The sequence below is a fragment of the Pseudorasbora parva genome, chromosome 7 (assembly GCF_024679245.1).
Source record: "Pseudorasbora parva isolate DD20220531a chromosome 7, ASM2467924v1, whole genome shotgun sequence".
Taxonomy (NCBI): Eukaryota; Metazoa; Chordata; class Actinopteri; order Cypriniformes; family Gobionidae; genus Pseudorasbora; species Pseudorasbora parva.
The window spans coordinates 49,274,800-49,297,405 of NC_090178.1; positions in this window are offsets into that span (position 1 = coordinate 49,274,800).

Genomic DNA, 22,606 nt, shown 5'->3' on the forward strand with positions numbered 1-22,606 from the left:
AGGTGTTCAGTCTCTTCATGGCCACAGGTGTATAACTCCAGCTCTCGGCCTGCAGACGCTTCTACACACATTAGTGAGAGGATGGGTCGCTCTCAGGAGCTCAGTGAACTCAAGCGTGGGGCCGTGATAGGCTGACACCTGTGCAATAAGGCCATTCCTGACATTTCCTCACTACTAAATATTCCACGCTCAACTGTTAGTGGGATTATAACAAAGTGGAAGCCATTGGGAACAACAGCAACTCAGCCACGAAGTGTTCAATCCCAGAGCGGGGTCAGCGCATGCTGAGGGTCACAGTGAGCAGAAGTCACCAACTTTCTGCAGAGTCAACAGCTCCAGACCTCCAGACTTCTGTGGCCTTCAGATGAGCTCAAGAACAGCGGAGAGAGCTTCATGGAATGGGTTTCCACGGCCGAGCAGCTCATCCAAGCCTTACATCACCAAGAGCAATGCAGAGCGTGGGATGCAGTGGAGTAAACCCTTACGAAACAAAAATATATTGCAATATATTTGAAAATATCATGCAATATATTCACATACATGGGATTTAATATTTATATTTTTCCAATATATTGCAATATATTGAAAGCGGCAATCATTTGTATATTTTGCAATATATTGCATGAATATATAATATATTTTATAATACCATCAATATATTATTCCATATATTAAAATATATTTCAAGAAAATATATTGGTAAATATATTTTCCTTTCGTAAGGGAAGCAGGGGTTTTCAAACTTTATGATGCCAAGGACCCCCAAATAAGATTAACTTTTGGCTACCCTTAATGTTGGACATATAAAACTGAAGAAAAACATGTTCAATTAAAAATTACTTGTATAAGCAACTTTTACAATAAATGTATGTACACTAAGTAAATGTATTTACTTACAAAATGTGTGTCAAGTGGCTGCACACAACTATATTAAGCAATTTTTACAAATAACAATTTAGTTATATGAACAACAACAAAATCAAGTAAAACTGGCACAATTTCTTAGAGTAAATACATAATTAGTTACATAATATTTATATGTGCCATTTACTTAATGATGTTATGTTACATTTATAAAAGTTTATTATGTAAGGTGAACACTGTTATCAATTGAATTTGCCTTTAAAAAGTTTAAATAACAACAAGCATATTTAAAAAAAAAAAAAATGCAAAATTAACTCATTGGACAAACTAAAAATATTTAATTGAGAGCAGGAATTAAATCCAATGAATTTGTATATATAGTGTACACACACACACACACACACACACACACACACACACACACACACACACACACACACACACACACACACACACACACACACACACACACTCTTCTACATAATGGTAACCACAAAATTACAGAAACTCCTCAATGTCCAACATAACTGAACATTAAACACTAACATAAACTAATAACATCTTTCCCTTTACAGAAAAACACATAAAATGACACTTTAATCCAGACATTATCTCTCCTAGCGCAGTTCCCTTGCAAAGCATGCTGGGAACTACAGATCCACTGCCCTGTTCGTTATGTCAGCACAAATATTTCATGTAGTTTTAATGCAAATTAATTAAGTAAACTTCAGTTTTAAATATATTAGGCTGATTGAACACAAACATATCTAATTTCGACACAACTTAATTTGATTAAGTAAAGTAAGCATAACTTAAATGTGTCTTATCTATGAAGGGCCTGAATCGCAGCCTATGTACCGCATTAAGAATACTGCTCTACAAACCACACCTTAAAAAATATATGTTCAATAAGTTCAGTAAGTCAACATGTGTTTTTACATTGTTTTAACTCATCAAAATAAGTTAAGAAATGTTAAACTTTTTTTTCTGTTATACAAGATGCAACTCATTTTTTAACTTTTTTTTAAGATGACTATAGTGAGCGAAACTCACTTGCAAGGTGTTTTTACAAGCAAAAATCTGAAAAGTATGTATATGGCAAACAAGGAGCAAAATGTTCAGATATTAAACAGTTAAATTGTTCGGTATCCATTTTTGCTTTGTCTTTTAATTATCAGAATTTTTTCTGCACTGTAAAAAATTATTTAGAAAAAAAGTTCCCTGGTTGCCTTAAAATTTTGAGTTAATACAATGAACATTTTTTGAGATTCGACAACCTTTATTAAAGGTGCACTATGCAGCTTTTGTCCACTGGAGGGCGCCTATGCAAAACAAATGTGTAGTTTGATGACGCAAAGTGTGAGCGCAGCATCTTGGGAGATGTGGTCTTCTCATCACAGCCGGTGAAAAATAGGACTCGGGCAGAAATCACGTTCATGCATGCGGTTATTAACGTTACTGTAGTGTAAAGCAGAGCAGGACCGAGTGTTGTGGAGCTGAGCACGGCCGCTGGAGCGATTGTTGAACAAATACCCGCCTCGCGAATACAGGGACTTTTATTATGACGGGACGGGACTCATTTGCCGGGCGCCTGCACTGATCCGCTCTTCCGGTTATGATAATGAGGTAATGCAGCTCTGTTTATCATATTAGATACATTTAAGTGTGTTTAAAATGATGTTATGACGTTACTCCGTGCGTTCAGTTGTTCACACTGCTAAGAGTAAAGCGCTCCTGCCAAATAAAAGCCGAAACCGAGGGTAGCGCAGATATGACGCAATTGACAGGCGACTCCCTCAGACACTATGCTGAAACGTCCCTGTCCTCAGTTAAAATAGCAATTTTCTCACAATTTACAAATAGTTGGAAACTTCTGGGATATTGTAGGTACTCAACTGAACAAAATATATAACACTGGCCTAGTGGTTTTTGGATATTTTACTGCAAAAATACTACATAGTTCACCTTTAAAAGATTATTAAAAGATTTAATAAGCATATTGGGTAATTGTGTGTTTTATTTGTGATGACGCAGCCAAATTGTGCTATTTTCATGATTTATCAAATTTTTTATGTGGTTCAGATACAATAATATTTTGAGTTTCTATTTATTAAACAAATTTCCTTCATTGTATCAACTCACGTTTTTAATTTCAATAAACTCAACATTTTAAGGCAACCAGATTACTTACTTTTTTAAGTTAAACCAACAAAAACCAACAATTTTCTTTTTGCAGTGTGGGGACCCCTTAGAGAACCTACTGGAGGAGCAGAAGCTGGATTGAAGTAAGCTTTAAAACCCTGACGTATCGAGTGTCATGGAGGGAAAAACATCCACAGAACGGCGGCACAGGCCTGAATATTATCATCTGTTTCAATACATGAATATGTACATCCCCTTTAAAAGAACACGCAAAATTAACAAACTACAAGACACTTTCACTAGTAAATATAACACAGAAACTATTACACAGGGATGACATGTTAAACTTTAACACTGACTTTAACACTTTAACACTGTTCATATATATATATATATATATATTAAAAGAAGATAAAACTTTCATGATTTTGTGTGAGATCCACAATGAGCAGGATATAGGAAAGGGGTCCTCAGAGTTAAAGATGACCAAAACATTGCCTGATTTATTTAGAATTGAGGCAAAATTAGGACACAACTTTAATCGGCCTTTTTTAATTGAAAATATAATTCAAAATTTATGTTTTGTATTGTTTGATATATAACAGATCTATGCCTTTCAATTTAAATGTACATGTGTTGCTCTTTAAACACTTTGTTTGGCAGTTTTTTGTTGTGAATTTTCCAAGCATAGAGCCTGTATTTAAAATAATACTTGAGAAATTATTTAAAAATAAAAGCAATGAATGTCCTGAGTGTCCAGATTTCCTTTAGATGTAACTTTGTAAGTATTTTTATTTTGATGAATTTCTTTAATTTTAAGATAAAGTGGGCTTTTGTGTAATATATACTGGTTTATCACTTAAAAACTAAAATACTTTTTTGGGTTTTTATTTGCAGCCGATGCAGTGACAGACATTTTTGGGGACACTAAGTGCTTTAATCCTGCCACTAGATGGCAGAAGTATTCCTTTCACATTCCTGATGATAAACTAGAAAGAATAGAGTTAGACTATCTACAGGATGTCCAATATTCTCCTAAATATCAGCACTCTCTGAGCAATTATACTACAAAAAAAGCATATAATAAATTGAAGAGAGAGAGAAAAAAACAAGTATATTCAATTTTATGAGAAGTAAGTGTAGATGAAAAAGTGGTCACTGGAAATAATATGAACATAAGCATACGCACATATACCACTAACTTATGCACACATACACCTAAAAAAATCCAGGCTTGGACTCTTATAATATATATAATTATTCCGAATCTAGTGAGGATACAGAATCGTAAAGATTAAGAATAGGGTTCCAAGTCTTATCAGATTTATAAGAGTTTATAAGATTTAAGAGTATTTAACTTTTTCGAGTGAAAGGATTGACATCAGATCCTTTAACCAAGAGCTAGTTAGGGTTGGAGACTTCCAATGCAACCTTTAGCAGTAAGAGAAGCAAAGCGATAACCTCTGCTCGCTGTCGCGTGATGGGTGGCGACGCGAGTGATAAACACTGAAGATGGCAACTATAGGACATGGAGATAGAGAAATGAGCACCGCCCTAGAGTGGGAGAGAAGGAGCATCTGGTACAGGAGTCCTCAGATTCTGGGAACAATTTAAAGTCTAGCTTTGAAAGTCAAATGAATTCAATGAAAGACTTTAAGCTAAATGACACTTAGCCGAGCACATACAGAGGTAGCTCTAGCACAGGCCTCAGAGCTCTTCTGATGAAAACTCGTTCTCTTAAGTTATCTTCAAGCAGGAGAGAGAAGATGTACCGGACGAAAGTAACAAGGCGTAGATAAAGGGATCTCCGACTACCATCTGTAGGGGCTGACAATACATTCTCAAGCAGAGATTTGCTGGTAATAGAGGGAAACTGGGAAAATTAGTTTTGGTGAAGTTGAAAATACCTAAATAATAAGCATGTAGTATGCAAGTTAAATTTGGACAAAATGTTGGTAAATGTAGCAAAAGAATTATCACTAAAAAGATCTGAAAAACACAACATGTCCTCCAACCAATATGCCTATAGGTCGTTTGTCACTTGCTTGAAATACGACGCACAGGAGCGTTTACTAAAGTTCTGCTCCTATCGACAACCGGACACTTTCATTTTAAAGCATTTTTCCCTTTTATCTGAATTATATTTCAGGTTTTGCGTAGCTCAGTTGGTAAAGCATTGCAATATCCATCAACATATGATCATGTGATCGTGAGTTCGATCCCAGGGAACACGTGCTCATAAAGTGTGTATGATCTATAAATCACTGGGTAGGTTTAGGGATGGGGTGGGTGAGGTTGTAAATTAAAATAAATATTTTTGCTAAATGGAAATATGACAAATGGTGGTTAAATGTCCACAAAAAGAACACACATATTTATGGGTAACGACATTTATGGGTAACGTGTTACGTCTGACCATTTCATGACGTCAGACGTAACCTGACATTTTTACACCAGCTAGAGGGCGCATGACTTTAAAATGTAAATATAGGTTATAATAAGGTGTTTGAAAAACGACCTATAGAGGTTGGAAAAACAGGCAATCGCCTTATCTTTCCATCTTTTAAAAGTGTCATTAATAACTGGTGGCAAAAACAAGTGATTATTGCAAAAAGGGCTTTAAGACAGATGGTGACTCCAACCGAAAATGTTGTCGAAATTGTTTCTAAATGTTTAATGTTGACAGCATTGGGAATTTAAAAAAATTGGATTTTTAGTATTACTAGAGTAAAGCAGAGAAATCAGAGACTAGTGCAGGAAGGGAAGAAGAAGGGGAGAATTAACATCGAACCACAAGAAAGTCTTAGAAATATTAGCGGACCAGTTATAAAAAAGAAACTCTTGCGGAGCTATCCGCTCGTTAAGTCACGACGTAATGAACGCCGTTTCTGGGTCCAAGCCTCAACTGGTTTCACTTGAGAATGCCATCGACCCCGTTTATGAGCGCTGTTTTTTTCATATTAAACATCAAATATTTAAAAAAGTTAAACATTTCAAATACTTACCATCTACACAACAGTCTCTATAGTCACAGCGTTACAGACATTAATATTTTAACGATTTATAAAAGATGAATCACTGTCTGGAATTTTGGTATAGATAAAAAGATTATGATTATAACTTTTTTGTAGTATTGCACCACATTGTGTGTGTATATCAGCACCGTTTGTAGTTTTTCTTGTGGTATGAGATAGGCGGTTTGGACCCGGAAGCGCTGCCACGTGACGTCAGACTTAACAACCTCCATCACGTTTGTTTCGCTGAAGGATAGTTCTGTTCACCTTAGGATGCTTATCTGCCCAAATAAATGAGGAGATGAAAAAAAAAACAAGATTTGGGTAAAAAAGGAAGGGAGAGACTGAAAGAGAAATAAAAATTGCGGCAAAACATTGATTTTAATGGCCTCCACTCTCCCTACAGGAGAAAGGGCAAGGCTGTCCCATCGTTTTAGGTCAGGTTTAATTTGATCAACCCAAATTTGTGAAGTTATTCTTAAAGAGATAACTAAAAGAAGAAATGTAAGTGAATATTTCTATTGTAGCATACTTTCAGAAATATGCATACGGTTTAACTTTACTTGTTATAATAACGTTGGGTAACACTATTTTACACTGTCCTTGCTGCATATGTTACATGTACTTACTATATTAATAACAGTAAATGATGCACAATTACATGCAACTAACCCTAAACCAAACCATAATTCATAACTCTATAAGTGCATGTAGATAATCAATATTATTCAGTACTTAAATATATAATTACACTGTAACAATGACACCTAAAATAAAGTGTAACCCAACTTTGATGTCAATGGAAATAACCATATTCTGTTAATATCAGATTTACTTTTATGTATCATCATCACCAGCCGCAGGGTTTAATATGGATTCGTATGTGTGTGTGTTTTTTACTCTCATAGAAATACGGCATGCATTATACGAGCAACGGCTGAGTTAAAGATCTTCATTTGTGTTCTCCTGAAGAAACACACACACCTATGATTCCCTGGGGGTCAGCAGATAAACATTAAAAAGATATTTTTGGGTGAACTATTAACTCTTTAAGAACTATTAACTATATGGCAAATTATAAAGAATTACATTTTAATCACTAAGAAGTCAAGAGTTACACTCTCCGAGAATAGCTGTCATTATCTTAATGTGAAAAACATTTTTGATCACTTTAAAATAATGGTCCAGACACTCGTGGTTATCGAAGATTTCAGTAATTAGTGCTGTATTGTCTCAGATTTCATTAATGTTGTGATTAGTAATTAATTGGTGATTCTGTATAGTTTTCCATAGTTCTTAATGAGGCTAATCTCATTCAGTAATAGTAGATTACCTAATAAAGAACTGTTATGTACGGAAGAGGATTAGGGCCAAGCAAAAAAAAAGCATCTCGAGATTAAAGTCATTATAATGCGAGATTAAACTCGTTAAATTTCGAGAGAAAAAGTCGAGATACAATCTCCAGAATAAACTCATTAAATATCGAGAATAAAGTCGTTCTGTTTCGAGAAAAAACTCGTTATATTTCGAGGAAAAAAGTCTAAATAAAATCTTGAGAATAGCGCATTCGATCAGTGTTCATAGCATACTGATAGAGGACATGGCAGAGTTGGATCACTTAGTCAAGCTATATTTCAGACTTTCTTTCAGTATCAAAGAAATACTATCAACTTTAGCTAATTATGACAAAATTATATTAATGTCCTCTATTAGTATGCTATGCAATGAACACTGATCGAATGCGCTATTCTCAAGATTTTATTTCGACTTTTTTTCTCAAAATATAACGAGATTTTTCTCAAAACACAACGACTTTATTCTCAATATTTAATGAGTTTATTCTCGAGATTGTATCTCGACTTTTTTTCTCGAAATTTAACGAGTTTAATCTCGCATTATAATGACTTTAATCTCGAGATGCTTTTTTTTTTTTTTTTTTTGCTTGGCCCTAATCCTCTTCCGTAGTTATGAGCTATTTTTAGGACTTTTTTTTAGGACGGGCTGAGTTATATACAGTAGGGGGACTCGATGAGCATTTCACAGTCACAGATGTTTTTTCTCCACAGTGTGGCGTGTTTGTTTATGAGCAGTTCATCAATCGGCCCAGACACTTGTGTTTGTCCATTATAATATATAAAGCATAATTCGACATCTGTTTGAACATGTCCTTGTTTAATGTCACAATGAAAGGCTCATTTGAATTCTGATGTTGATCCTGAGCTTTCAAACGAAACCGGAGCTTTAAATCACTGCGGCTGATTGTTCTGTGTAAATAGTAGTCTGCTGTGTATTCCTGGATTGTCAGAAGTGGGATGGGTGGAAAATTGTGGCCTGGTGTAAACAACAGTGTAATGTTACCATCAAAACAGGCCTCTTTAAAACTGACTCTGGGGAGCGTTTATCTGTCTTAAAGTCATACTTCACCTTAAAATCAACACTCGCTAACACTTTCCAATTTCGATACTCCACGTTAGACATTAACTGTAAGTAATTTTGCAACTCCATGTCAGCCAGCAGTCATTAGAGTGTTAGTAGACTGTCTGCTTAACATCCGCCAACACGTTATTGTGATGTGTTCTCCTGACAACAAGTAACTTTGATACATGTAAACTTATTCTACTAACCTGAACCCTAACAGCTGAATAATCAGTGGCGACAATTCACCAAAATCCAAATTATGGCTTATTCTGATGATGTCATCTAATTTTACTCCCTCAACGTGACGAAAAGTGTGTGTGTGTGTGTGTGTGATAATGAATCACATACAGGTGATGGTCATATAATTAGAATATCATCAAAAAGTTGATTCATTTCACTGATTCCATTCAAAAAGTGAAACTTGTATATTATATTCATTCATGACACACAGACTGATTTCAAATGTTTATTTCTTTTAATTTTGATGATTATAAAAGGATTTTTAGAAATCTTGGCCAACTGAAAAATCTGAATATGAAAAGTATGAGCATGTCCACTCAATACTAAGTTGTGTCTCCTTTAGCCTGAATTACTGCAGCAATGCGGCGTGGCATGGAGGCGATCAGTCTGTGGCTCTGCTCAGGTGTTATGAGAGTCCAGGTTGCTCTGATAGTGGCCTTCAGCTCTTCTGCAGTGTTGGGTCTGACATATCGCATCTTCCTCTTCACAATCACCCATGGATTTTATATGGGGTTATGGTTAGGCAAGTTTGCTGGCCAATTAAGAACAGGGATACCATGGTCCTTAAACCTGGTACTGGTTGCTTTGGTACTGTGCGCAAATGCCAAGTCCTGTTGGAAAATGAAATCTGCATCTCCACAAAGTTGGTCAGCAGCAGAAAGCATGAAGTGCTCTAAAACTTCCTGGTATACGGCTGTGTTGACCTTTGACCTGAGTGAAAACACAGTGGACCAACACCGGCAGATGACATGGCTCCCCAAACCATCACTGACTGTGTTTCCGATGCTGTCTGTAGTTCAAGAGTGGTTTGAGTCGAGGACTGCGAAGCTGAAACCCATGTCCTGCATACGTCTGTGCGCAGTGGTTCTTGAAGCGCTGACTCCAGCTGCAGTCCACTCTTTGTGAATCTCCCCTATATTTTTGAACGGGTTTTGTTTCACTATCTTCTCCAGGGTGCGGTTATCCCTATTGCTTGTACACTTTTTTCTACCACATCTTTTCCTTCTCTTCACCTCTCTATTAATGTGCTTGGACACACAGCTCTGTGAACAGCCAGCCGCTTTTGTAATGATCTTTTGTGTCTTGCCCTCCTTGTGTAAGGTGTCAATGGTCGTCTTTTGGAGAACTGTCGTCAGCAGTCTTCCCCATGATTGTGTATCCGACAGAACTACACTGAGAGACCATTTAAAGGCCTTTGCAGGTGTTTTGGGTTAATCAGCTGATTAGTGTGATGCCAGGTGTCTTCAATATTTAACCTTTTCACAATATTCTCATTTTCTGAGATTCTGAATTTGGGATTTTCCTTAGTTGTCAGTTATAATTATCAAAATTAAAAGAAATAAACATTTGAGTTATATCAGTCTGTGTAATAAATTAATATAATATAAAAGTTTCACTTTTTAAATGGAATTAGTGAAATAAATCTGCTTTTTAATGATCTTCTAATTATATGAACAACACATGTATAGCTTTGATCATAACCCAGTACATTAGACTGAAACGTCCAAGAATTAAGGACTTTTAAGGGATAGTTCACCCAAAAATTAAAATTAAACTATGATTTATTCTCCCTGAAGCCATCCTAGGTGTGTATGACATTCTTCTTTCTGACGAATACAATCATTATTATTATATTATATTATATTAAAAATAGTAAAAAAGTTATATAAAAAATGCCCTGGCTCTTCCAAGCTTTATAATGTCAGCCCAAAAAAATGCATCCATCCATTATAAAAGTGCGCCACACGGCTCCGGGGGTTAATAAAGGCCTTCTGAAGCGAAGCCATGTGTTTGTGTAAGAAAAATATCCGTATCTAGCTTCCGGCGGACCGCCTTCTGTATTCAACTTACAGAGAAAGTGTAACACCTCTCGCGGTTCAAAATGCTTACGCTATGTCCAACGTCATCGCCACATTAGTTACGCTTTCTGTGCGTAAGTTTTATTCAGAATATATATATATATATTACACAGTCAGTGAGTTTTTGAGCTGTTGAAAACACAAAAACTACCCAAACACCTGTTTTTTCACAATGAAATGAACCGTGTCCACTTTGTTTGTTATAATGAGAGGATTTGTATGTGTGTAAAACATAGTAAACAAACTCATTCAGCATTTTGAGCGATACTGACCGGATTTTCACTACCCGTGTCACATGCCTGTCCTGTCTTGTGTCCACATGTGGGTTTTGTGATGTTGAGCATATGCTTTGTCATTGTCTGATCCCTCCCCCTTGTTATCTGATTAGTTTGAATTATCCCACCTGTTCCCTCTTGATTTCTTCCCTTTATACGCTCCTAGTGTTTATCAGTCTTTGTCGGATCTTTGTATTGTCTATTGATGCGTCTCAATTCGGCTACTTATACTGCGTCCTAAAAGTAAGTACTATTTTTGTGAAGAAAAAGTATTTGCTTTTGAGTGTGTAGCAGAAAACTATGCAAGCTTTGGGACTACTTCGTCATCTTTAACGGACTCTGTTGCTTAGTTACAAGCATCCCATAACCGTTTAACTGCCCTGTCAATCACTGTCAGATTCGTCACAGTTCAAATCCTCCACATTCAGTTTAATCTCCTGCCATATCGGAGAGAAATGTAGCCGCTCGTTGATCTGCATTCGTGTGTGTGTCTTTAATGCAGAGACTCTCCTCGTGTGTTTGCAGTTTAAATATAATGATGCATTTAAAAGTTAATGGCCAAACGTGTCATTACAAAAGTTCACAATGCTTCTGGAGGTGAAATATAATGTGGACAACACTGAATAAATATATTTTTATCAGGTTAAATACTGATAAATGATCACTCAAACCTTTATCTAAACCTCTCAACTTAACCGTCTGACTCGCACATCCGCCATGTTTGTAGTTTTTTTAACGCTTTTTATCCGCGTTTGTAGTTCTAATCGAATCCTCATCCAGCTCGGAATGGGTTGTGGGTAATATCAGCCGTTAGAGTCGATCCGCACTTCGGATTCTGACCGGGAATACTACAGTAAACATGCTACGATTTGGGACATACTAATTCTATTTTCGAATACTATTTAGTATGGATAGTATGCGAATTGGGACGCAGGTTATGTCTCCCGGTTTCCTTTTTGTTTTGAGTTATGTTTATTTTATGTTTAATAAATTCACATTCACTTGAGTCCTCGCACTAGTTTTCCTTTGTTGTTACGTGACAAGCCGTTGCTCCTCTGATTGCTCGTTATTATCAACAGAAATGCCTGTGACCGGCGACAGTACTCAACGCTGCAATATCACATTGGAAATAGACACATTTGTGCAACTGTTGACCTCATGTGACACGAATAACAACCAGAATTTACTTATTTTTCCCTTTTATTAAACAATTACAAATTATGTGTTATCTGTAGTTGTTAATATAACTGTTAATCTTGCAATAAAAATATAACTTTTTATTGACCTGACCAGAAAGCCACAGTATGGCACGCCACACCCTACCGTACCCAATTGATGCCCTGCTACTAATACTCTAATGAGCGTTAGCTGATGTGTAGTTGCAATAGTTAGTAGAATATCTGATGTTGACTATGGAAATAAAGTATAACCAAACATTCAGGCATCATTTCCTCATCTTTCCCCTTTCACATTCACCTGTGGAGCTGGGCTGGTGGAGGTGCGCCGATGACGTGTCTCAGGTTAAAGTGCTGTTTGCTGTCGACTCTCAGGGGTTTCATTATTTCGCTCTCCGAGCACCTGTCCACAGAGACACAAGAGGCCATACAAGCTTTTGAATTCATACGCAGGCGTCTTAATGAGGGTCATGTCCTCTCATTCACTTCAGTTATGAATTACCTGCATTGTTATATATGACTGAGCACTTTCATTTCTTTCATTCAAAACACTTTATACTGTTTGTACAGTGCTTTCTCCCCGTCATGGCAATTATGTCACATATTATATGACTGATATGATAAACCAGTCAACCATCGTACTGGATAATTCCCATATTCATGTACAGTGGTGGCCCAAAGTGGACTAGTCATATTGCCTAGTTGTGCTTGGAGTCGATTGCTTTATTTGTGGTAATGAGACATGACAAATTGTGGCGACATCATTTTGTCCAGGCTGTCATACAAAGAAACGCATGCAAAAACAAGCGAGAACCAACCAAATATTAATAACTGATTGTGTTGTAGTCAATGTGTGCTTTATCCTGTCAGCTTTTCGTTTTTCCTGTGCATTATTTTGCATAGTAAAATCAAACCTGTAGCTGCACTCTAAGAACACTTGGTTAAAAACAACCCAATATCAGTTGTTTTTAACCCAAGGGCTGAGTAAATATAGGACACATTTTGGGTTAATTTTACCCAGCATAATTTATTTTCTTTCATATTTTACAGTATAGCATATTTAGGGGCCGAGCAGCGAAGGTGCGGAGGATCCAATTATATCCGTTCTCATACTTTTTTCTTCTGCCATTGAAGTCTATGGCAGACCAAAGAACCGTTTGCGGGAAAGTTATGAAATTTGGTACACTGGTAGAGTGTCCAAAATTTTGCTCATGTTTACGCTAATAACTTTTGGGGGGATACAAACCATAAGGGATACAAACAACAACAAAAAAATCCTCTGATTCCTTGGCTCAAGCCGAGTCGATTAGATGGGTTGTGGGTTGTTACATCTGACCCAGGATCTGGGTTACACAAAAACTACCCAAACACTGGGTTGTTACATCTGACCCAGGATCTGGGTTACAAAAAAACTACCCATCTGGGTTACACAAAAACTACCCAAAACACTGGGTTGTTACATCTGACCCAGGATCTGGGTTACACAAAAACTACCCAAACACTGGGTTGTTACGTTTGACCCGGGATCAGGGTAACACAAAAACTACCCAAAACGCTGGGTTGTTACGTCTGACCCAGGATCTGGGTTACACAAAAACTACCCAAACACTGGGTTGTTACGTTTGACCCGGGATCAGGGTAACACAAAAACTACCCAAACACTGGGTTGTTAAGTTTGACCCAGGATCAGGGTAACAAAAACTACCCAAACACTGGGTTGTTACGTCTGAACCAGGATCTGGGTTACACAAAAACTACCCAAACACTGGGTTGTTACGTTTGACCCGGGATCAGGGTAACGCAAAAACTACCCAGACATTGAAAAAAAAAACCAAAAACGACCCAAAAGCCTCAATCCAGGATCTGGGTAAAATTTTGTAGAGTGCCATAACATTCCTGAACCCTGGGTTAACGTCCATATTTGCGGTGTCAGTGTTAATGATTGGACGGACGTGACATGTAGTATCAAAGTGACTTATAGTCGGTGGAATGTCTAAAGTGAACTATTGATATTAATTTGTTACAAGATTTCTTTTGTAAAGATTTCCTGGAAAATGTGGGGATTGCTTAGTTCACAGGCATCATACATCATATTATGTGTAAGTTTATTTTAGCATCCTTTCCCCTTGACTAGAGGACAGCATGAGTAAATTACGGCACAGCTTACCCAACCCTGTTATTTAGACCCAATAGTGAGAAAAATAGCAAAGACTATTAAACATCAACATAACTTTCTAATAGGAGTCATTAGAAATAAATAAAGACCAGTAGAAGGAAACGTTGTTCAAAGAAAATGAAATGACCAGAAACAAGCCCTTCATTTGTAGTGAGCAGGAGGAAATAAAATATGTTTCTGTCATCTGTAAAATTTTGCTCTCAAATATGTGGCTTTGCATTTCCATTCGGCAGGCAGGAGTCATGTTTGCATCGCAGCTCTTATTTTCATAATTACTGCACTTCAATGCAGACAAACGCATGTTCTTCAACTGCAGTAAAACTACAATCAAATTACATGGTGTAGTCTAAGACAGGCAAATAACTTTCCATTTAACTTTAATCATTACATTGCTCATTAAATACATTAATAAAAAACTAATATAAATGTATAATGAGGATTTAATTGTCATACACTTCCAAAGAGACTTACTCTACATTGCATTCAAGGTTCAAACATTTTCTGGGAATCGATGTTTAAATTCGCATTTATCTGTCTGAGCTACTATATATATATATATATATATATATATATATATATATATATATATATATATATATATATATATATATACAGGTCCTTCTCAAAAAAATTAGCATATTGTGATAAAAGTTCATTATTTTCCATAATGTAATGATAAAAATTAAACTTTCATATATTTTGGATTCATTGCACACCAACTGAAATATTCCAGGTATTTTAATGTTTAGCAGCTGACATGGCACCCCAGACCATCACTGACCATGGGGACTTGACACTGGACTTAAGGCATTTTGGCATTTCCTTCTCCCCAGTCTTCCTCCAGACTCTGGCACCTTGATTTCCCAATGACATGCAAAATTTGCTTTCATCCGAAAAAGTACTTTGCCCCACTGAGCAACAGTCCAGTGCTGCTTCTCTGTAGCCCAAAAGTGTCTTGACCTGGGGAATGCGGCACCTGTAGCCCATTTCCTGCTCACGCCTGTGCACGGCGGCTCTGGATGTTTCTACTCCAGACTCAGTCCACTGCTTCCGCAGATCCCCCAAGGTCTGGAATCGGTCCTTCTTCACAATCTTCCTCAGGGTCCGCTCACCTCTTCTCGTTGTGCAGCGTTTTTTGCCACACTTTTTCCTTCCCACAGACTTCCCACTGAGGTGCCTTGATACAGCACTCTGGGAACAGCCTATTTGTTCAGAAATGTCTTTCTGTGTCTTCCCCTCTCGCTTGAGGGTGTCAATGATGGCCTTCTGGACAGCAGTCAGGTCGGCAGTTTTACCCATGATTGCAGTTTTGAGTAATGAACCAGGCTGGGAGTTTTTAAAAGCCTCAGGAATCTTTTGCAGGTGTTTAGAGTTAATTAGTTGATTCAGATGATTAGGTTAATAGCTCATTTAGAGAACCTTTTCATGATATGCTAATTTTTTGAGACAGAAATTTTGGGTTTTCATGAGCTGTATGCCAAAATCATCAGTATTAAAACAATAAAAGACCTGAAATATTTAAGTTGGTGTGCAATGAACCTACAATATATGAAAGTTTAATTTTTTTCATTTATCATCACTCCCTTCCTCATGGAACGGATACATGCGCTTATATGGTCCAGTCGAGTTCCCCAGAATGGCGAACCCTGTTGAGTCCTCCGTAACCCGCGGCAGTCAGACGTGGCGGAGCGTCTACAGCGAGCCCGTGTCTTTCCCTGCCGTCTCAGTGCAGTGTTGTTCCCCCACCCAAGAGGCCACCCCTGGGACTCCTGTATGTTGTACTGCCAACGGTCAGTTCATACGTGTAATCTCCACATGGCATCCCCCTTTGGGGTAGTGTGGCTTCCGCAGCGGCCCCCTGGGCACGCTTTCCCAGCGTTATCCAATAGTCCACTGTTTGGATCTTGTGGGGCGGCAGTGTGACTCTCCCTGCAGGAATTTCTCCGCACGTTTAGACGGGGTCCGAGGGACTCCGGTAGGGCGCTGGAAGTGGTAGTAACTGTGGCGTTTTCCATAGGGATCCCAATTCGTCGGTCATCCGACGTACGTCAAAGTAACCGACTAAAAGGGAACGCCTCGGTTACGTATGATAACCCTCGTTCCCCGAAGGAGGGAACGGAGACGTACGTCCCGTCGCCACAGTTGCTGTACTATCACTGCAGGCCGAGCCACTAGTTCAGCTCGTCAGTGAAAAAGAACAGTGCGTGGCGGTCGATTCCGCTTTATGCCCACGCAGCGGGGCGGGGTGCTATATGCAAAGCAAGCACGCTAATGTTCATTGGCCTATTTTCTATTTCTCGAAGCTGATAGGGGCTCCCAGAAGTGATCCCCCATTCGTCGGTCACTCCGGCGTACGTCTCCATTCCCTCCTTCAGGGAACGAGAGTTAACATACGTAACTGAGATGTTTTCATTGTTATGCTGATGATACTCAGCTGTATATTTCTTCACACCCTGATGAAACTTACCAATTCACAAGATTAATGGAATGCATAGCTGATATAAAAAAATGGAAGACTAGTAATTTCCTGCAACTTAATTCAGAAAAAAACTCCACAAGTATTAACCTAGAATACTGTCAAACATTTGATGGCTGCTCTGTCAAGTCCTCGTCATCAGTTAGAAACATGGGTGTGCTTTTAGATACCAAGCTCTAATTTAAAAGCCACGTTTCTAGCATCTGTAAAACCACATTCTTCCATCTTAAAAATATATCATGGCACATGCTTTCAATGACAAATGCAGAACAGTTAATTAATGCGTTCATGAGCTCAAGGTGTTATGCTCTACTGGGTGGTTGCCCTGCACGGTTAATACAAACCCAATTCCAAAAAAAGTTGGGACACTGTACAAATTGCAAATAAAAAAGGAATGCAATATTTACACATCTCATAAAATTATATATTATTCACAATAGAATGTAGATAACATATCAAATGTTGAAAGTGAGACATTTGGAAATGTCATGACAAATATTGGCTCATTTTGGATTTCATGATAGCTGCACACATTTAAAATAATTTGGCACAGGTAGCAATAAGAGGCCGGAAAAGTTACATGTACATATAAGGAACAGGTGGAGGACCAAATTGCAAATTATTAGGTAATTTGGCAACATGAATGGGGCATAAAAAGAGCCTCTCAGAGTGGCAGTGTCTCTCAGATGTCAAGATGGGAAGAGGATCACCAATTCCCCCAATGCTGCGGCAAAAGAATTGTGGAGCAATATCAGAAAGTGGTTTCTCAGAGAAATATTGGAAAGAGTTTGAAGTTATCATCATCTAGAACATTCTCTGAGCGTAAGGGTCAAGGCTGGAAAACCATACTGGATGCCTGTGATCTTCAGGCCCTTAGACGGCACTGCATCACATACAGGAATGATACTGTAATGGACATCACAACATGGGCTCAGGAATACTTCCAGGAAACATTATCTGTAAACACAATCCACCGTGCCATTCACCACTGCTGGTTAAACCTCTATAGGTCAAAAAAGAAGCCATATCTAAACATGATCCAGAAGCGCAGGCGTTTTCTCTGGGCCAAGGCTCATTTAAAAAGGAAGGGGGCAAAGTGGGAAACTCTTCTGTGGTCCAAAAAAAATCAAAATGTGAAGTTCTTTTTGGAAAACTGGGACGCCATATCATTCGGACTAAAGGACAACCCAAGTTGTTCTCAGCGCTCAGTTCAGAAGCTGATCTCTGATGGTCTGGGGTTCATGAGTGTGTGTGGCATGGGCAGCTTACACATCTGGAAAGGCACCATCAATGCTGAAAGGTATATCCAAGTTCTAGAACAACATATGCTCCCATCCACATAGTCTCTTTCAGGGAAGACCTTGCATTTTCCAACATGACAATGCCAGACCACACACTGCATCAATTACAACATCATGGCTGCGTAGAAGAAGGATCCGGCACTGAAATGGCCAGCCTGCAGTCCAGATCTTTCAATAGTAGAAAACATTTGGAGCATCATAAAGAGGAAGATGCGACAAAGAAGACCTAAGGCAGTTGAGCAACTAGAAGCCTGTGTTAGACAAGAATGGGAAAATATTCCTATTCCTAAACTTGAGCAACTCGTCTCCTCAGTCCCCAGACGTTTGCAGACTGATATAAAAAGAAGAGGAGATAACACACAGTGGTAAACATGGCCTTGGCTAAACTTTTTTTGAGATGTGTTGATGCCATGAAATTTAAAATCAACTTATTTCCCCTTAAAATGATACATTTTCTCAGTTTAAACATTACATTTATGTTGTATTGTGAATGAAATTTAAAAGTTCTACATTGCATTATGTTTTTCATTCACACTTTGTACAGTGTGCCAACTTTTGTTGAATTGGGTTTGTAAACAAACTCTGCCTGCATTGACACGATTGTATGAGAATTAAACTGAGCTGGACGATGACATCACCGTTTTCTCCAGAGCGACTGTACAGCCGATATCTGTATTGTAAAAACTGTTCTAAGATTTCTATTTTTTAAAAATCATTTTTAAAAGTTCTAAGGAAACTAATGATGTTCTAATGATGTGCCTGATTTAATCAAATAATAAACAAAGGCTTAATTACTTGTCAGAATTTAAACGGTTTTGATCTTTGTGCAGCTAACATTCAGATTTGTGTTAAACTTTCAGTTTCTAGTTTTTGTTGTTGTAACTTAATAGTTGAACATCAGCTTTGCATAGAGAATTTGACTAGCAGCACAATTTATTTTAGCAACATGGATATCTTGCTTTCCTAGGCCCTAAATCACACAGTGTTTAGCTCGAAACTTGACTCTGTTCACCATCAGTTGTGTGAGACACATTGTATACTAAATCGAGCCTCCATTTCTATTCCAAATCTCCATGAAAACCCAGTGGATTAGAGAAAGGATTTCATCTAAACTGAACTGAAAGATGTTACAGTACTTGGAAATCCTAGAAATCCATGTTTGTCATCTGAGCGCCCACAATCCTTCGGTGTCTCAGAGCTAGAGCTGTGCATTTTTGTGATACACGCCACCACAAAGAGGTGATTGTTCGGGTAAAGTCTTGATTTCACCTGCTGAAATCACCTTCAAAGTCCATCTTGCATCTTTGTGACATGCCACAGTTTTCACTCCTCCCAAGCCTGCCCCAAATACAGATCTCCAGACTCTGTCATGTATCCGGGAGTTAATGTTACTGCGGAACAAAGAGCTGGAATAGATGAGATGGATGTGAATTTTGGTTTCTTTGATTCAAATGACCTGTGAATTGTAATTTATTAGTAGCATTGCTGACACTGAAAGTAACGGCCATTTATTATTTTTATTTTTATTTTTAGTATTGTGAAAAGTTTGGATATTTTGTTGTTTTTCAGATTTGCAGATGATGTTCACAATCCATTTGATTTACTTATTACACCTTAAAATATACATTTATTTCATACTTTTATTGGCTTGCCTTGCCTTGATTGGACCAGATACTTGTTTTAAAGGTATTTGTGTTTTATTTTCATTGTCTGTTGTCACCGTTTGTTATATATTAATAAACACCAGGAACAATATAGAGTTTAACACAAGACCCAGAGCTGACGAAGACTGAAGGCTTAGGGTACGTAAACTCCTTAGTGTTTTCCGCGGACAGACGACATGATTCTCAAAAATCATCCCCATTTACACAGATCCGCAAAAGCTGTTAAAAACGCAGTATGTTACTGCCAGGCAAAACACTTTGGCCGAGTTGTTCTGCCGTAGAACTAGGACTAGGACTGACACAGACTAGAAGAAATTGTTAAATAAAGTGCTTATTTGTGTTTGTTTTTGGCGCACTAAAGTATTCTCATCTCTGCATCACATTAAAGCTGAACCTCTGGAGTCACATGGACTATTTTAATCATATCTTTACTTCCTTTCCTGGCCTTGAAAGTGTTCATTACATTGCTGTCTATGGAGGGGTCAGAGAGCTCTGGGAGTTCATAAGAAATATCTTAATTTGTGTCTGAAGATGATCGACATGAGGGTGAGTAATTAATGACAAAATTTACATTTTGGGGTGAACTAATCCTTTAATTAAAGTTTCTTAAGGGTTAAAGGTCCATTATGTAACTTTCCGTCCACTGGAGGGCGCCTATTCTAAACAAAGGCGTAGTTTGATGACGCCAAGTGTGAGCGCAGTATCTTGGGACATGTGGTCTTCACCTCACAGCCGGTGGAAAATAGGACTCGGGCAGAAATCACGTTCATGGATGCAGTTATTAGCGTTACTGTAGTGTAAAGCAGAGCAGGACCGAGTGTTGTGGAGCTGAGCACGGCCACTGGAGCGTTTGTTATATAAACACACGGCTCGCGAGTACCGGGACTTTTATTATGACGGGACGGGACACAGTCGCCGGGCACGCACACTTCCGCTTTTACCGGTCATGATTATAAGGTAAAGCAGCTCTGTTTATCATATTCGATACATTTAAGTGTGTTAAATGATGTTATGACGTTACTCTGTGCGTTCGCTCGGCGCTGCTGTGACTTGTTCACACTGCTAAGAGTAAAGCGCTTCTGCAGAATAAAACCGAGGGTAGCGCAGATATGACGCGATTGACAGGCGACTCGCTCAGACGCTATGCTGACACGTCCCGGTCCTCAGTTAAAATAGAAATTTTCTCACAATTTACAAATAGTTGGAAACATTTGGGATATTGTAAGTACTCAACTGAACAAAATATATAACACTGGCCTAGTGGTTTTTGGATATTTTACTGCAAAAATACTACATAATGCACCTTTAAGATCAAGTTACCTCTTACGCTGCATCAAGACTCTCCCATGATATCTGTCACGGTTCAAATTAATGCACATCATAGAGTAAAGCCGGATACACACAGTGATTTTGGCCACGATTTGGCCGTCTGAAGCTAATTTTTCAAATTCTAAAAGATTCCCCTGATCTTAGGCTCAAATCTGACGTCTTTGATCGTTAGTTTGACATGTTCACCAACAGCCGATTAATGACAGAAGATTTGGCGCACAATCCTGCATTGTGACTTCTCCTCCGACGACCGTTCAAGACAAATGACAATTTATAAACTATAAGCAAAATGAGTGCTAGAAATTTCTTTGTAGACACTATTTCAATCCCCCGTGTAATGCAGCTCACTGTCACTGAACGCCATTGATTTATGATTTAAAACTCTGGATTTTTGTCACGATCCCTGCCTCTGGGTCTTTTGTTTAATATGGACTTTTGTGTTGAAGTGCTTTCTGTTTTCGTTGTTTCTGTTCTCTTCCTATTTGGTTTCTGTCTCTCCTCGTCTTATCAGTTGTTATGGTTACCTTCATTGTACACAGCTGCAGTCTATCTACTCATTGTTTTGTGTATTTAAGGTCTTTGGTTTTCATGTAGGATTTGCAAGTCATTAATTGTAAGTCTGGATGTTTTGACCGGCGTTTACTGTTCTCTGGTATAGATCGTGTTTGTTTTCTGGTTCTGATCTCCCTGTACCTTTCTGAGGCGTCTAGTAATTAAATGTTGTGCGTGCAAATGGATTCTCTCTCAGCTTCTTTTCTCAGTGATCCGTTACAGAACGACTAGCCAAACATGAATCCAGTCGCACTGGTTCTCACCCTCCGTCAAGGAGAATTGAGGATAGAGGATCACGTTAGGGAGTGGTATGACGTGGCACAGTTACCTGGATTGGACTTACAGCGCCTTATGGTATTTTTTTTGAGGAGGAGGACTATCTGAGCCACTCAAGTTGCTCATGCCCTGGCATCAACCTAATTAGACGTTGGAGGAATATGTGGGAATCGCATTGTGGCTGAGTGTCTTTACATATATGTGGGGGTTGTGGAGGAGTGCTGCACTTCCACAGTACCCGCCAGTCCAGAGTTTAGTCCCGTCCTAGCCTCTGTCCAGATCCCAGTTCCTATGGTCCCTGCTCTGGTGGTCCCTGCTCCGGTGGTCCCTGCTCCGGTGGTCCCTGCTCCGTTAGTCCCTGGTCTGGTGGTCTCTGCTCTGTTGGTCTCTGCTCTGGTGGTCTCTGCTCCGGTGGTCCCTGCTCCGGTGGTCCCTGCTCTGGTGGTCCCTGCTCCGTTAGTCCCTGGTCTGGTGGTCTCTGCTCTGTTGGTCTCTGCTCCGGTGGTCCCTGCTCTGGTGGTCTCTGCTCCGGTGGTCCCTGCTCTGGTGGTCCCGAGTCCAGTGATCCCTGCTACGGTGGTCTCTGCTCCGGTGGTCCCTGCTCTGGCGGTCCCTAGTCCAGTGGTCCCTGCTCTGGTGGTCCCGAATCCAGTGGTCCATGCTCTGGCGGTCCAGAGTCCAGTGGTCCCTGCTCTGGGGATCCCGAGTCTGGCAGTCTCTGCTCCGGTGGTACCAAGTCCAGTGGTCTCTGCTCTAGGGGTCCCGAGTCTGGTGGTCTCTGCTCCGTTGGTCTCTGCACCGGGGGTCCAGAGTCCAGTGGTCTCTGCTCTGTTGGTCTCTGCTCC